Source organism: Pan paniscus, chromosome 9, assembly GCF_029289425.2.
Source record: "Pan paniscus chromosome 9, NHGRI_mPanPan1-v2.0_pri, whole genome shotgun sequence".
Lineage (NCBI taxonomy): Eukaryota > Metazoa > Chordata > Mammalia > Primates > Hominidae > Pan > Pan paniscus.
This window is the reverse complement of record NC_073258.2, coordinates 56,214,656-56,232,810: the sequence shown is the minus strand read 5'-3', so window position 1 is coordinate 56,232,810 and position 18,155 is coordinate 56,214,656. Positions and strand designations below refer to the sequence as shown.

The window sequence follows — 18,155 nt, the reverse complement described above, 5'->3', positions numbered from 1 at the left end:
GACCCACCTACTCTCAGTCTGGATATAGAGGTTGAGAACTTGAACTTCAACAGATGCCATGATGGATGACTTCTTAGTTGAGCTGGGAGCATCTAAATCCTGTCGTCCCACTTTGGATCCTTGAATTACGCTTAGAAGTCTGAAAATTTCACTAGGAAGACCTTGTCTATGTACCTCCTTATCTACAGGAGGACGGACATTCTTTGTCTAACTATAGTTAATTTTACACAAGAGTTTTTCTATAGCATTTCTCATCTCTGAATTTCTCAACGTGTATATAAAAGGGTTCAACATGGGTGTGATAACTGTATAAAACACAATCATGAATTTATCAATAGGAAAGTTTGAAACAGGTCTAACATATAGGAAAATACAGGGAATATAAAACAGGACAACCATAGTAATATGGGAGCTGCAGGTAGACAGGGCTTTACGCCTGCCTTCCTGACTGTAAGTTTTAAGGGAGTTTAGGATGACCCCATAGGAGATTAGTAGAAGGGTGAAGATGACCATGCAGAGTGCTCCACCATTGAAAACCACAGTGAGGCCTATAAAGTAGGTGTCAGTGCACGCCAGTTCCAATAATGGGTACATGTCACAGAAAAAGTGGCCAATGACATTGGGGCCACAGAAAGGGAGACTGTACACAAAAACAATTTGAAATAAAGAATGTAAAAAACCTCCAGTCACCGCCAACACCAAGAAAAGAATACAAACTTCATGATTCATGATGGTCAAATAGTGCAGTGGCTTACAGATGGCCACATAGCGATCATAGGCCATGCCTGCAGAAGGAAGATGTCAGTACCACCAAACAAGTGGTCTATAAATAGCTGGCCCATGCAAGCTCGGAAGGAAATAGTCTTTTTATCACAGAGTAAGTCTATAATCAATACAGGAGAAATGCTGGTGGAATACACAGCATCTACAAATGACAGGCAGGCAAGGAAGAAGTACATTGGGGAGCCCAAGGAAGGGCTGGCAATAATAGTCACCACAATGAGCAGGTTCCCCACCATTGACACAATATATGTGAGTAAAAACATGACAAATAGTGCATTTTGCACATCAGGATCCTGAGAAAAGCCCAGGAGGACAAATTCTGTAATATTTTTATTCTGTCTCATTTTTTTCTTCTTTCAGGCTTGCATCAGAGGTGAGAGCTCAGGAAAGCATGACCTTTAATGAAGTAGTGAACAGGAATAAGGTTACATCCATTGTGTCACAGAGCACATCTCATTGTTGTATCCTGCATAGTGATTTACACACAATAAATACTTAGTAAGTCTCTATTGAGTTTCTCATCCAAAGAGCACATCTTCCCTTAACAATTATATTTCTCCTCAAAGATTTTAGTTTCAGCTACAGGTAAAGGCTTCTGCCTCTATGTTTTAGTGAATATTCTATACAGAGGAAGACTTAAAGTCCCAACAGCCACTCATAATTTTGTAACTTCTTATTTAAAACATTTTTCTGGGCACAGAATCAGCTGTGATGAATAGCCAATGGGTCCTTGGTCTCAAGAAAATTAGTCTCTGCTGGTGGTAATAAACTCTAAATAAATAAATCGATGTAGATTTAGTCCTTTATGTTTGTATTTCTGGTATCTTTATAATATGATCTGTATAACACCAAGAATAACATCTTCTGAACTACCTCACTCAGTACTCCGGCCCTCTACTGTTAGACTTCATGCATTCTTGACTCAAAGTATGTTCAGTCTTCATTAGTCTTTCATTAAATGCCAAAAGACAGGACTCTGAATGTATAAATGCTATGATATTATTTATTACATTGTTCCCTGTAGCAGTTACTTAATCTGACTCCTTGTTCAACTTAATAAGGAGCTGTGATTCTCTCTGTTCTATCCTTGCCTATATTCCAATTTTTATAACACTTACACACAATATTCTGGTTTTCAAAAATTAATTTGAACTCAAGTGAACTAACTCATGACTATCACCAACTACCAAATATGCCATGAGTATGTTTTTCTGAATTCTTGGGAGAAGCTAGGTAGTGAGAGAGGAGAAAATAGACACTGTAGAAAGGGGTACAGAGCAGTGGGACATGGTTTTATTTATAACACTATTTAGAATTCAAGAGTACTCAAAAATAGAATCTTAGTTACCAGATTCCAAAAGCAAGCATACTCTAAGAGAAATTCCACGTTCAGTGTAAGAAGGCTTGGATTTGAGTCATTTTCTGAATGCATTTACAAGTCTGTCTCAGTTTGCTCCCTGGAAAACACAGGGATTAAATTTGAGAAATTCAGAATCCTTTCTAGTCAACTATCTACTAAACTATTAGTGTACCTCTCTTTTATGGTATTCTGTTGACTTTTTTTTAGATTTTTTATAAATTTATAATTAAATAAGAATTTCCAAGCTCATGATTCTTAAATGAAAAATGGTAGTCAGTGAGATTTCATGATTACAGTGAATAAATAATGAGTATAAGTTTCTCACTGAGTATGCACCTACTTAAGATCCAGGACACATTTAGAGAGAAAGTGTAGAACATGGTGAATAATGTGGATACTGGAGCCACACTTCTTCAGCTACAACTTCAGCTTCACTATTTTTTATGAGATTTTGGGCCATTTAGTGAAGCCCTCTGTCCCTTACTTTCATCATTCTTAGAATGGAGATCCCAATAGTCCTTACCTCTTAGACAATAGTCCTTTACTTAGTTTTAATAAAACTAGAACACTAGCCAGCCTAGAACGCTGGCTGGCACCTGGGAAGGGCTCAAAAAATGATAGCTACTATTAGTGTTCTTGAATGCTTCACTGTGAACATAGAATCAAAACAAATCATGCAGATCTTTGTCAACTTTCAAAGATTTATAGAAATAGTCCAGGAAAAAAAAAATAAGAGACCTATAATTCAGGAAAGCCTTTTGGGGGCACACAATAAAATTGTATGCCTTAGAAAATAATGATTTAATTACACAAGTAGTAATTTTACCTGTAATGGAATGTATCCTGATGAGAAGCAAGCAGAATTATAGTGAAAAAGTTGGACCCACCATCGGGGAAAGCTCAGGAAAGGAAAAGAAGGCTAAAATCAGAAAACAGAGAAATTGTAGTTAATAAATGAGTATTCACAAACTATAAGAAGATTAATGAGATAATTAAGTGAGGCTAGGATTCTTTTAAAATTTTCTCCAGAAAGATCCCATTTAGTGAGGAAATACTGGAAGTACAACCTCCTGTGGGTTACCAGGGTGACTCAGGAAGCTTTTTGGGGTAGGCATAATAAACACAGACAGGATCATAGTTAAAAACAAACAAACAAACAAACAAAAAACAAAATTCAAAGGAAAAAGGAACACATTGTTCCTCAAAGTCCCTAGATCTGACAGTTAAGGACAAACTTAAATTACAGAGAACAATGAGACAAGTACAGATACAAATCCAAACCTTCTGATTACTCACTGCTGAGGAAAATGGCAAAATTACTAAACCTCAAATGTAGACAGGGTGATTTCATTACTTAAATCTGGCAGTGGAAGAGGACATGTGTGCAGAGAGAGTTTGAGCTGTCTCTAGAAGCCAGCTATGATGAACATTCCACATGTCTCATTCACATTAACACTTCCAGCTGATTTCAGAGTTCTATCACTGTTGAAGCTATAGACTGATAGAGATGCACCTGCTGAAGAACACAAGGGAATAATGTAGTCTATAGCCAATTCTGTTATTTATTCACACCTTACTTGCTGCAAGGTTTAGTGCCTTTTCCCTCTTTCATCATCAAAACTAGATTTCAACAGGATAATTCTTTTGTCAGTTTAAATGTTTACTTGTATAAAATAGGGTATGTAAATTATCTTCTATAATTTAATTAATTAAAAATATAATACTTTAGAAACTGAAAGATAGCATTACTAGGCTTTCAATGTAAACTGCTAAGTTAACATTTTTCTAGAAAAAAATGATTTAACATAATTTCCTAAGGACATGATATTTTCGAATGATAAAATGCCATAAAAACATAAAAATCTCTACAATATTTTACTTAACACTCGAAGTTTTATGAATCTATTTAAATTACAGTAGACTGGATACTTTCCTGAGCATATATACCTACTAGAATGATTGCTGGGATAATTTTTAGATTAATAAGTAAAAACCCATATTATGCTTCCAGAACATAACAGGCATTGGTTCTTTCACACTCTAACACACTTGACATGATCTGCAATTTTAAACTCCCTAATCAAATATATCTGAAAATAATTATACATCTTTATTAATAAATGATATAAAATATAACATCCCATAAATAAATATTATGATTAAAAATAAATTGGTTTATTATACATGTAATATGGAACATGTCTTTCTTCTTGTTTGGAAAATAGAAAAGGAAAACAAATTAGGCTATATATTAAAACCAAATATACATTGCATATTTTGAGAATTGTTTATGTTTGCTAGCTTTACTTTCCCAATTAGAATCCCTTCAGCAAAATCACATGGTGTTTAAGACATTAGCTACGTTTCAACATATCACATGAATTTTCAATTAATATCTCTTGTCAGTGGTTTCAAATACTCATATTGTGGTCCAGAAAACCAATGCTTCTTTCACTAAACGTTAATGTAGATACCTCAGGCGTGTATGCATGTATGTGTGATCATAAAACACATGGGTATAAACGGCTGATCCATGGATATAGAAATAGTGTCTACTGGCTACAGTTTCCACAGTCTCACACAGACTTCACATTATCTCAGTCATTAGAGAAGTATGGCACTATCCAAAGCAGATGACCAAAATGTAAAGATGCTTAAACATAATGTAGAAAGGTAATAAGTATTCTTACCTGCTGGAAAATTTCTTCATAGAAAAACAATACACTATCTTTGCATGACTATATAAAAATTGACATAATTAGTGGAAATTAACCTAGACAAGACCCTTATTTGGTGACACAAGTAAACAAAAAGGTACCAACACTAAAATTAATTATACAAAACTTTCCTCAATTATGGCAAAACAACCAGAAGTACTTTACTGTGATTGAAAATGTATGGTAACATTCATGTACCCAGCTATTAAGCTTTGTACCTAAAAAGGAAAATGCTAAAATTTAACTTCATGGAGAAACAAAAACAGAGCTTTCTTACTGGCAAAAGCCAAATTCTCCAGTCTTCAGTCATTCAAATATCATTCAAACAGCACATCCCTAGGATCACTTCATTCCTAATTAAAAACATGTTCCTGTATCTCCCCCACCACATCCCAGTTAATTGAGAACTTTAACAAATTTTTACAAGAAATACAGGATATGACATAAAACATCACAACCAGAGGACTTCATACGGACTGAACACATACTCTAACTTAGGCAGAAATTTAACTCTTCAGATATCTCTTGGGTTATTCTATCATGAACATAATTATCCCATTTATGTGTAGACACAACCTATGACTTTTACATCATCACTATTTTAAATAAAAGATACAGTAGGTCATTATAAATTAGTTAATGCGAATATTTGGAATAAATGCAAATGAAGTAATCTCTCTGAACACTTTTTTTCCCCCTTAGAAAATCCCTAGAGGAAAAACACTTGGGTCTCTCCAAGGAACAGCAGCTAAATGCCAAGTAATGTGAAAAGCCTATAATGTGAAAAGAAAAATTTGAAAGTAAATTGAACAATAAATTATGAGTTTCACATTATGAAATGCTGAGGTAAGGCAAGTAATATTTCAGCCAGAATGAAGGGGAAAATCAGCCCCAAGTTCTCTGTCCTAAGCATAGCAAGGAAGGGCTTACCCTTCCTGTTAGAAAGTCCAACCCAAGAAGACCTGAGGCTCAGAGGCACAGAGACTAAGAATGGAAGTTGACATTCTGATTCTTGGAAAAATAGGTAATCACAGATTTGTAGTTTTAGGTTAGAATACAGGCTTTTGATCAAGGCCTGATTCTATATCAGATATAACCATAATGATGTGTAGTTCATTAATTCAATCCTTGAATTTTATTCCACTAACAATTCAGTAACTTTCTATAATAAAGAATTTATTTGTATTTTATTTATTTATTTTTTGCCAACAAGGTAGCAGTGCTTAAGTGTTTCCATTGTTATTTTCATTGCTTGGCTTACCATTGGCTTCATTTATCACCTTCATCTCATCATATGTTTAGTTAAATATTGGATCTTCTGTGTCATAAGAACCTTAGGTAAAGAGTCCCATAAATACTTATCTGAACCAGCTAAGGTCTTTATCACTTAACAGTCTCCATTAAAAATTGGTCATTTTCAACTTACCTAATAAATGGATTAAATTCATCCACCCAAATATAATAGGTATCACTTCAAAAATTTTAAGATCATGTCTATAAGCACTGTGATCTCTTATTGGTATGTGGTAACAGATAAACAAACATATCCTTAATTCTGAAGAACTATCAGATATGATCAAAGATACTGTGGATTAAATTATGACTCCAAGATGGAGAACTAATATAAAAATAAGCCATCATTCTCTATGCCCCTTCTGGCTAAATTCAAATAACTACTAATGCTTTCCACTCTCTAAATGACACAAACATGTTTGTTAGATCAGATGATTCCTACAACAGCTTAGAAACTGAATTTATTGCCTCCAATGATAAAAATACATAAAAAATATCAACTAACATAGAGATTGCCAAAAATATTCCAAAGTCCATAGTAATTTTCTGCAATCCATACATATCCCCAAATTGGAAAGTTAAATATAGATACAATATATACTTATTTTTAAAAGGAGAAATGCATATGCATTAGTCCATTCTCACATTGCTATAAAAAATACTTGAGACTGGGTAATTTATAAAGAAAAGGGGTTTAACTGACTCACACTTCCACAAGACTAGGGAGGCCTCAGAAAACTTCCAATCATACCTCTTCAAAGGGTGGCAGGAGAGAGAATGAGTGCCATGAGGGGAAATGCCAGACACCTATAAAACCATCAGGTCTCATGAGAACTCACTCATGATCATGAGAACAGCATGGGGGAATCTGCCCCCATGATTCAATTACCTCTCACTTGGTCCCTCCTATGACACATGGAGATTATGGGGATTAAAAATCAAGATGAGATTTGGGTGAGGAAAAAGCCAGGCCAATCAGCATGTTATGTAGTCCCAGCTATTTTTAAGACTGATGTGGGAGAATCCCCTGGGCCCAGGAGTTTGAGTTCAGCTTGGTCAAAATAGCAAGACCCTGTCTCAAAAAAGAAAAAAAAAAAAGCTAGAGGTCAGAACCTTGCATCTGGAGCCTCTTTTCTCTAAAACTATGAAATAATTCTAAAAGCCATAAATGATAGTCTGAAAAGTTGTGTGAGACTTTTGGTAGATGCTTTACCCTAAGTGACAACACGTGGAATTGAAGGTGTACCAAGGAAAAGAGTCCTTTGTAAACAAGGCTTTCATTTGAGACCACAAGGGGATTTACTCTTGGAGAAGGAATGCACAGACAATGGTGCAGTCCTCAAAGGAACTGCAGTCCAGCTTGCATCATCTAATTTCTTGATTGAATTAAGATTATCTGGGATTGTTTTACTACTCCAGTCCTAACTCTTCAGTAAAAATATAGGAAATTCCCTCCTAAAGAAAAAAAAATTAATTGCCTCCTGAACATTTCATATGCAAAATCAGGCATTCAAAGAAAGTATCAGAGTGTAGAAGACATGGCCTGATTGAGGAGAAGTGCAACAAAAACAAACATAGATGACCCGAATAATGAAAAATAAGCATTTTAACTAAGCTTAGTGTGTACAAATATTAAAACACAGATACATAATAAAATGAACCAAATGAATTGAAAATCTAAAATATATAATAACAAATTAAAAACTCAATGATTGGATTTTATGCCAAATTAGATGAAAAATTAGAGAATTAGTGAATTACAAGAAATGTTAGAAGAAAATACACAGACCAAAGCAGAGAGAAAAAAAAAGCAAATGAAGAAAATATTATAAAAGAGACATAAAGGACATAGCACAAAACTCTGACATACTTTTAATTTAATTGTAATTCCAGAAAAAGAAAAATAATCAGGTAGGCAAATTATTTGAAGAGATATAGCTGAAAATTCTCTAAAACTACTGGATGATACTAAGCTATGAATTTTATAAGGTGTTGAAAGTTTCATGAAAAATGAATTTTAAAAAGAATAATTTCTTTAAAAAGGATAAACAGAAAAGGGACAGCAGAATAAAAGCAAAATACAGACAAAACTTTTAAGAACACTCTGCATTCAAGAAAATAATAATAAGGCCAGGCGCAGTGCTTCAGGCCTGTAATTCCAGCATATTGGGAGGCCGAGGCAGGTGGGTCACTTGAGGCCAGGAGTTTGAGACCAGTGTGGCCAACATGGAGAAATCGTGTCTCTAATAAAAGTACAAAAATTAGGTGAGTGTGGTGGCTGGTGCCTGTAATCCCAGCCACATGGGAGGCCGATGCATAAGAATTGCTTGAACTTGGAGGCAGAGTTTGCAGTGAGCAGAGATGGCACCACTGCATTCCAGCCTGGGCAACAGAGAGAGACCCTGTCTCAAAAGAAAAAAAAAAAGAAAGAAAGAAAAAGAAAAAAGAAAATAATATGACTGACAGACTATTTCTTAAAAGAAGCAGTGAAAACCAGAAGACAAAGGAAATGTCTCAAAATTAAACTGCTTCTAAAAAATCCATTAGTAAAAATAAATCACAGAAAGTAGAAAATACTATGAGCCTAATAATGAAAACACAACATATCAGAGCTTCTAAGGCTCAGCTAAAAATATTACTTGCATTTGCTAGAAAATAGTAAAGTCTGAAAAACAGTGTACTAAATATCTATTCAGGAAATCATTTCACTTAGCATAATGTCCTCTAGGTACATCCATGTTATCGCACTTGATATAAAAACATCACAGTGTACCCCACAAATACATACAATTACTGTTTGTCAATTAAAAACAAAATAAAACAAAGAGCTTATTAAGTCCTTCATTCATGTATTCAAAAATAACATAATATTATTTTGAAGGTTTGAATAATATTCTATTATGAAATATTATTGCATTATATAGACAAACACAAAGGGCAAAAGGTACAAATTTTCATTTATGTTGGATGAATAAATACTGGTGATGTAAGTTACAGGATGAGGTCTGTAGTTAATAATACCATATTTTATGTATGTGTATGTGTGTGTGTGTGCGTAGATTAGATGATAGATAGATAGCTCAAGATGATAGATAGAGAGAGAGATAGATGATAGATAATGGATGGATGGATGGATGGATGGATGGATGGAGAGAGATTGAGAAAGGAGAGAAAGAGAGAGAGAGATGTCACATTGTCTTTATTCATTCATCTGTTGATGGACACCTAAGTTGTTTCCATATCTTGGTGATTATGAATAATGCTGAAGTATACCTGGAAGTGCAGGTATCTCTTCAAGATACTAACTTCATTTTCTTTTGATACATACCAAGTAGTGGGATTGCTGGATCATATGGTAGTTCTATCCTCTGTAGTGTCTTCTATAATGGCTGTATCAATTTACATTCCCACCAACCATGTAAAAGGGTTCCCTTTTCTCCTCACCGAAGGTAAAGACAACATGATCTCAATTATATGTGGAATCTTAAAAAAAAAAAAAAAGTCAAACTAATAAGAGCAGAGAGTAGAATGGTGATGGACAGGGACTGCGGAGATGGAGAAATGAGGAGATGCTGGTCAAAGAGTACAAAGTTTCAGTTATGCAGAATGAGTAAGTTCTGGAGAGCTAAGTTACAGCATAGAGACTGTACTTGGTAGTACCATATTGGATACTTCAAGTTTGCTGAGAAAATACATCTTTAATATTCTCACCGCACACAAAAGTTAATTATGTGAGTTGATGAACATGTTGTTTGTGGTAATAATTTCACAATGTATACATTTACTAAAACATCACATTGTACATCTTAAATATATATTATACAATTTTTGTCAAATATACCTCAATAAAGCTAGAGAAAATAAAAAATAAACTATGCTTGAAAGATGACAACAACAAAAGAAGTAACCAATCTGCATGGAATGGCAAAAAAAGACAAAAGTAGGCAAATGCTGCACTGTCCCTGGAAGGTGGTCTGGAAGCACTGGAGTGAAGGAAAAGCCTTCCAGAGGGCAGTATTTTGAGCCATCAGTCTGATTTTCCACTGTATGTGGAAGGAATGACAACCATACTTATGGATCTATACTGAAAATGGACCCTGGCTAAAAGGTTGGATAAGCTATTGAGGAAGTTGGGAATTTAAAAATGTAAAAATGATGACAAAGTAGCTGGAAGAACAGTATGTGGATGAATCTCTCAAAATAAATACCAAATACTACAATGTTAGTTTCCAACATAAATGCCTAACAAAAAAATCTACTGCCAAGGAAGCTTCCAGGAATCTCATAAACATGAATTGCACTTTGGATGTCAGTCAGCCTTTTTCCTAGTTACCTTTGAAGTCACTGCTGCAGAGATGAATGCTCTACAAAGCCTCAATGCACAATATCATCTGCCTTTCACCATGTCTGCTCTGGCTACTGTCTGTGCTCAAGATGCAAAATGCCATCAGCAACGCCCATCATTGAGTCCTTAACACAATACAAATAGCATGGGAAACCAGCCAACAACTCTGTGACAGCTTACTTCATTGCAACTCCTCAGTCTGGAGAAGACAGCATTTTGTCATCTTACATTCTGATTATATATTTGTCCTAACACTCACCTTATTTATTATTCATGGGGTAGAATCCATTTTCCATTGCCATGGTTTCTCATTCATTCTTTATCCAGAAGAAACATTTCTAGCAAATAAAGTAAAACATATCACTCACCAGAATAGAATTTACTGGTATAATCATATTTCTCATCACCTGGAAGCTAAGCAAATAGGGCGTTGAAATGGCTTCCTAAAGGGTGAGTTGTGAGGCCAGCTAGGCAACCCTAACCTGAGAACTTGAAATGCTCTCTTCTATATGTTTGACACACAGTATGTGCTCAGTAAATTTTAGTCATCATATACCATGCCACAAATATTCTGAGAAATTCTCCCAATGCTAATAAACATTCCCCCATGCAGCAATCCATTTTGACTTTCTTCGTTCCAATATCCACAAGATCCATTTCCACACATTCCTCCAATTCTCGCCAGTGCATATTACTTAGATTCTGCAATTTGTTAATCAAATGAAATATTCCCTTCTAGAACAAGGCCATATTTCCCACTTGCACTCCAGTGACACCTAAATACTGATCTAGATGCAAAAAAGAACTTCTCTGGGAAAGGGCATGAGACCTTTGGTGAGGTGACTTTCTGCAGCTTCTACAGATATTGAAGTGGCTAATATCTGAAGGTTATCTACTAACAGCAGGCCCAGCAGCTGGAAAAACCTAACCTTTTTTCCTAAAGGGAGGGCAAGAAAGTACATTCTCGGATGTATCACAGCCTAGTTCTTACGTCGCTTGAATCCTTTTCTTCATATACCCATGGGAACAGCTTCTTTAGGATTCTTTTCCTGGGGGAAAATTAGAAGAGAAAGTTTAAGGGACAAACTATGTCACTTGCCACCATGGCTGATGACAGAGTTGCAACTGCGATTTACCATCTTATTCCTCCATTGTCAATTCTATTTCTCCCACTTCACCTTCTACTAGCACCACTACTGATCACATGACTTACTTAAAGGTGGAGCTTAGACCTTCATGCCCAAAATGTCTCATCCCTGTACACTATACTCATTCAGAACCGGACTCCTGTATATTCTCATTTATTATCACAAGAGGACAAGGGTTTGACAAGATGTGCCCATGTAAGTCACCTGGAAGACAAAAATATTCCCTGCCAACATTGTGTTATAACATCTCCATTTCACATCATAATCAGGTAATTACCACTGTTACAGTTGTGAAAAATATCCTTCTCTAAATGGCTACAGATAGCAAAAATTCTCATGATAGGAGAGCCAGATTTAATCCAACAGATGATTCACAGGATACAATGAACAAAGAAATGGGCTCTTCCATTAAATAATTAATCAGTTTTGTCAACTTACCCTGAAGCTTGTCATAACATTGAAGTTTACACTTACATTAGCCAACTAATAAATATCCTTATATTTCAAAATAGTTTGAATTGAGTTTTGTCATTTGTAACAAAAACATCTTAACTGAAACATCCTCAATTTAAATATGTATAGGATAGTGAAGGAATATATAAGTTTTATTAGTTATATACCTATGTATATATGTGAAACATATGGCATTGTTTTAATTGTTATAACCTTATAATCTGTCTTATCCAGAATGTCTCATTTTTCTTTCAAAATTTAATTGCAATTTCCATATCTTTATGCTTCCAGATGAATTTTCACAATCAAAGGAATATCATGAATAGTTCAGTTTTATGTAGGAAAAGAGGCAAAATATGTTTACTATTTTCCCTAAGGATGTATACTTAGCACACTACCATAATTTGATGAAATAAAATATTGAAATAAACATAATTGAAATAAATTAGTTCATTTAGATTTGATTAATTTATTGATAACATCATATTTCATTCCTCAGAAGAAGCTTGGAGCAGTATGGGAGTGACAATAAATAACACTAGTCTACTGTGATTGATCAGGCAGGCCAAAATATGGAGTTTGGACTCATCAGACAAGTTCCTTGGAACAACATCGTCCATGACCATCAAAGACATTTTACAAACCTTACCAAATACACTACTATCTGGTTCACATCCTAGTATCAGAAAAGAAATGACAATGGTTCTAGGACGTTTATAATGGAAAGTTACTCACACAATGCCATTGGAACCCAATAACCTTAATGCCAAGTTGTTTTTAGAATTGTTTACTATATGAAGATATGCAAACTGGAGACTCCACCGTATGATGAACACTGGTGTTTGAGATTCAATATTCTTAATAGAGTGGCCAGAGGAAGCCCATTTGTAAAACAACTTGTGGGAAGTGGTTGTACTTTCACAGAGACACAAATTAATTCATCATGAGTGCCATTGATGTCATGGGTAATGTTAGAGGGCCAGTTACAAAAAGATAGCATGACATGATGAAGTTTCTTAATAAAATGAAAATAGCATATGTAGAAATGTTCAAGGAGGTGGCTCTGAGAATTATGTCATATTTATAAGCATAACTTTCAGAACAAATAGAACCTCTGACAGAGGTTTCCACTCCTACTGATTACTGGTATAAATGCAATTATTCCTTTCTGGCTAAAGATAAGCAAGATATTTAATTTCCTAATAGAGATTCTCAAATTGAATGGTATGATCTATATGAAAATCTGCTGAAACTCTCCCTCTGAATAGTAGAACCTTGGTCCAAGAAGGTAAAATCAAGTCCTCTGAGAAATGACCACATGTAAGAGCAGCATAACCTTCCATGCATGAGCATTTGGTTCTTGCTCTCAGAGGAATGTCTGAATATTTCCTGAATTCTGGGTTGTAACATCACCATTTGATCAAGCAGATAAGCCTCTGATCAATGGATGACCAAGAAATCCATCAACAGAGAATTCTATTCTGGAAGCCTTATTAGGATACTAAGGGAAGATTAAATTGAGTGCTATAGGTCCTCCAAAGAACTTAGGTTTTCACTCTTTTTAAAAAAGGAGTAGAAAGCCTTTGTCTCAGGATTTTCATGTGGCCACTTAGATATATGAGATGAACGATGTACAATGATGGGAAGAATAATGAAATATGTCACAAAGTCAACCAAACCAGTAATATGATTAAGACCAAGGTGTTATAACAAAAATGCTGCTTTAAATAGCCTTAAAGAGTACTTTCTAGGGGCAAGAACCACGATAGAGCTTGTAGGGTTATTACAAAGGATCAATAGCCATACATCCTAATGATGTCAAATGGATTTATCCTGATTAAACTTTTAATTACACTTTGAAATTAACTTAGCCTGTGATCCAAGCTACAAATGAAAACACTATCAGACTACTGAAGGAATTTATCATCTACCAATTTGATTTCCCAAATCTCATTTAATCAAAGCACAAATTTTCTCAAGGCCAGTGGGCATAAATGAGCTAAGAAGTATATCACATAGGCCGGGCATGGTGGCTCATGCCTGTAACCCCAGAAATTTGGGAGGCCGAGGTGGGTGGATCATCTGAAGTCAGAAGTCCAATACCAGCATGACCAACATGGCGAAACTCCGTCTCTACTAAAAATACAAAAATTAGCCAAGTGAGGTTGTGCATGCCTGTAATCCAAGCTACCTCGGAGGCTGAGGCAGGAAAGTCTCTTGAACTCAGGAGGCAGAGGTTGCTTAAGCCAAGATCATGCCACAGCACTGCAGCCTGGGCATTAAAACGAGACTCCGTCTCCAAAAAAAAAAAAAAAAATGAAGAAGAAGAAGTACATCACATGGACATATTATACCCCTTACAATCCGTATAATAATGGCTTAATCAAAAGATGAATTGGGTTTATATACATAATAGCTAAAAGGAAAAATTATGTCAGATGGGAAAGGAGAACAGAGATGAGTGATAACACCTAGAGTTGACACTATTATTCTTTACACATGACATTATCTTGTCTTCAGAGAATAAAACTCTTGTTGCTGTCATATGTGAAATGAAGTCAGCTAATGCTAGGAGAAGACAATGAACCCCTTCTCACTTGAATGGGAGAATTAAACTGAAGTTATTTAATGCTATGTCTGAGAACTCTATTATTTGTAGGGAAAATACAATGCAGTAAATGCTTCTGTTAATACAACTGCATAAAAACAAATTAGAACTATACAAAGGTGAAGATGATAAAAGATAAAGAAAAGGAGTAGCACAATTGGGCAGAATGTAAAAGAAAAATAAAAGAGCCCAAACTTGCTGTTTTCAAAAATAAAACTGGTTTCCCTTTCCAGTCCAACCAAAGATCTAAAGACTCTCAACGTAAGTAATGCCACTTAGCTTCTGATATTAAAGCCAATGCCACATGCTTTAAATGTTATAATAAATGTCATGGTGGATAAGCTTTTTGATGTGCTGCTGGATTTGGTTTGCCAGTATTTTATTGAGGATTTTTGCATCAATGTTCATCAAGGATATTGGTCTAAAATTCTCTTTTTTGATTGTGTCTCTGCCAGGCTTTGGTATCAGGATGATGCTGGCCTCATAAAATGAGTTAGGGAGGATTCCCTCTTTTTCTGTTGATTGGAATAGTTTCAGAAGGATTGGTACCAGTTCCTCCTTTTACCTCTGGTAGAATTCAGCTGTGAATCCATCTGGTCCTAGACTTTTTTTGGTTGGTAAGCTATTGATTATTGCCTCAATTTCAGAGCCTGTTATTGGTCTATTCAGAGATTCAACTTCTTCCTGGTTTAGTCTTGGGAGGATGTATGTGTTGAGGAATTTATCCATTTCTTCTAGATTTTCTAGTTTATTTGCATAGAGGTGTTTATAGTATTCTCTGTGGTAGTTTGTATTTCTGTGGGATCGGTGGTGATATCCCATTTATCACTTTTTATTGCATCTATTTGATTCTTATTTTGTTGATCTTTTCAAAATTGTCATCTCAAAGTTGTCAATGGAAGATTATTTGAGAAGACATCAGAAAGATTTTAAAGTGTGTCTCATAAACCCTACCAGTTAAACAAAAATAATTCTAATACTCCAATGGGAATTACCCCACTGCACACACACAGACACTCAGTTCAAACCCAAGAAGAGTCAGTTGCAAAGATATTTGTGAGTATGGCTCTTGCATAATGTTGTAAATGCCAATAAAAAAGCACAGAAATATTACAAAGTTTTTAAGGAAATTGCACTAAAGAAAGCACCTTAGCCTTTTCTTGTGAACAGGAGTGCCTATTTTTGGTTATCTACTCCTCTCTTCCCCCATTGTATGCTGAGAATGTGAAAAAAATCCTGTCTCTAGTTTATAGGTCTGAAAATAGAGAAGAACCAGAATAAAAGAGCTGTACATTAGTACAGTTGCACCCAAAGAGCTTTGTCCACCCTCACTCTGGATATAGAATTTGAGATCCTGCATGTTAAAGTGAGGTCATGATGGGACAAGATGTTAACTGAGCTGAGAGCTCCTAAATCCTGCTTTTTCAATCTGGATCCCTGAATTGCCATTACAAATCTGACAATCTCACTGGAAAGACCTTGCCTACATAACCCTATAGCTATATGAAGAGAGACAATCTTATTCTATCTACAGTTAATTTTTTACACCAGAGGTTTTCTGTACCATTTTTCATTTCTTAATTTTTCAAACTGTATGTTAAAGGATTCAACGTGGGTGTGATAACTTATAAAACATAGTCATAAATTTATCAATGGGAAAGTTTAAAACAGTTCTAACATACATGAAAACACAGGGAACAGTAAAGAGGACAACCAAATAGGTGTTCTACAAAGGGCTGGCCTATGTAAGCTGGGAAGAAAATAGTCTTTTTATCACAGAGTAAGTCTACATCAATTTGAGTGAAATAGCAGTAGAATGTGCAGCATCCATAAATGACAAGTAGGCAAGGAAGAAATTATTGAAGACCCCAAGGAAGGACTGCAAATAATAGTCACCATGATAAGCAGGTTCCCCACCATGGTCACAATGTATATGTATGAAAACATTACAAATAATGCTTTTTGCCCATCAGTGTCTTGAGCTAGATCCAAGAGGACAAATTGTGTAACTTTGCTAATCTGGCCCTTTGACTCTTCTTTCAGGCTTGTATCAGAGTTGAGAGCTCAGGAGAAGAGGACTTGTAATGACATTGTGAACAGGAATATCAATACATCCATTATGTTACTGAGCACATCATCATTTTATCTTCAACAGTGGTTTATACTCAATGAACATTCAGTAAGTCTGTATTGTTGGCAACAGGCCCCCCAATCTGGCCATAAACAGGCCCCAAAACTGGCCATAAACAAACTCTCTGCAGCACTGTGACATGCTCGTGATGGCTATGACACCCACGCTGAAGATTATTGGTTTGCAGGAATAAGGGCAAGGAACACCTGGCCCATCCAGGGCAGAAAACCACTTAAAGACATTCCTGAACCACAAAATAGCATGAGCAATCTGTGCCTTAAGGACATGTTCCTGCTGCAGATAACTAGCCAGAGCCCATCCCTTTGTTTCCTGTTTTAGTTAATCTGTAATCTATAGAAACAATGCTTATCCCTGGCTTGCTGTCAATAAATATCTGGGTAAAACTCTGTTCATGGCTCTAAGCTCGGAAAGCTGTCAGCCCCCTAATTTTAACTCTGCACTCTATATTTCTGTGTGTGTGTCTTCAATTCCTCTAGCACTGTTGGGTTAGGGTCTCCGCAACCGAGCTGGTCTCAGCAAGTGGTGCCCATACGTGGGGCTCAAACCTAGGTTGAAGGGTCACCGGAGCGATGGTTGGAGAACATGGAACTATTCTGGAGGACACTCAAGTAATCTTAAGCAATCCCCCCATGGTGAGTAAAAAGGGGAGCTCAGAAGTGTCAGGTTAACAATGGGACAAGTGTGGGCTCTGGTTGTTTCCACCTTGGAACCTTTTCACACTGATGATGAGGCGGAAATAGAATATAACGAAGTAACAGAAGAGGTGACAGAGCAGGTTTGTTTGCCAGCTAAATCTAAAGTGGCAAAGGAGGGAGAGGTTTGTCCCTACCCTTCTGCACCACTTCATTATTTTGAAGAAAAGGAGTGGCCTGACCTTCCAGATCTTTCTTTTCTGGAGGACACTGGGTGAAAAGTAGTTGCCCCAGTGACTGTTCGGGCAGCGCCTTGAGCAACCACTCTCAGTTCTATTCAGGCGGGAATTCAGCAAGCTAGATGAAAGAGTGATATAAATGTTTGGCAGTTCCCTGTTAGAATACACCCCCTAAATCAACAGGGAAATATTATATCTACATTTGAACCTTTTCCTTTTAAATCACTCAAAGAATTTAAACAAGCTCTTAATCAATACAAACCAGGTTCTCCTTTTGTAATAGGACTGTTAAAGAATGTTGCTGTCTCCAGTTGGATGATTCCTACTGACTGGGATGCTCTTACTTGTCTAACTCCTGCTCAGTTCTTACAATTTAAAAGTTGGTGGGCAGATGAAGCTTCCATTCAGGCTGCTCACAACACCCA

The 18,155-nt window shown here is 36.0% G+C and overlaps 1 pseudogene; it reads right to left on the bottom strand.

Moving 5' to 3' along the window:
* Positions 1-207: 207 nt before the first annotated feature.
* On the bottom strand, positions 208-1,127 carry LOC100989782 (olfactory receptor 4A8-like; annotated as a pseudogene).
* Positions 1,128-18,155: the final 17,028 nt, after the last annotated feature.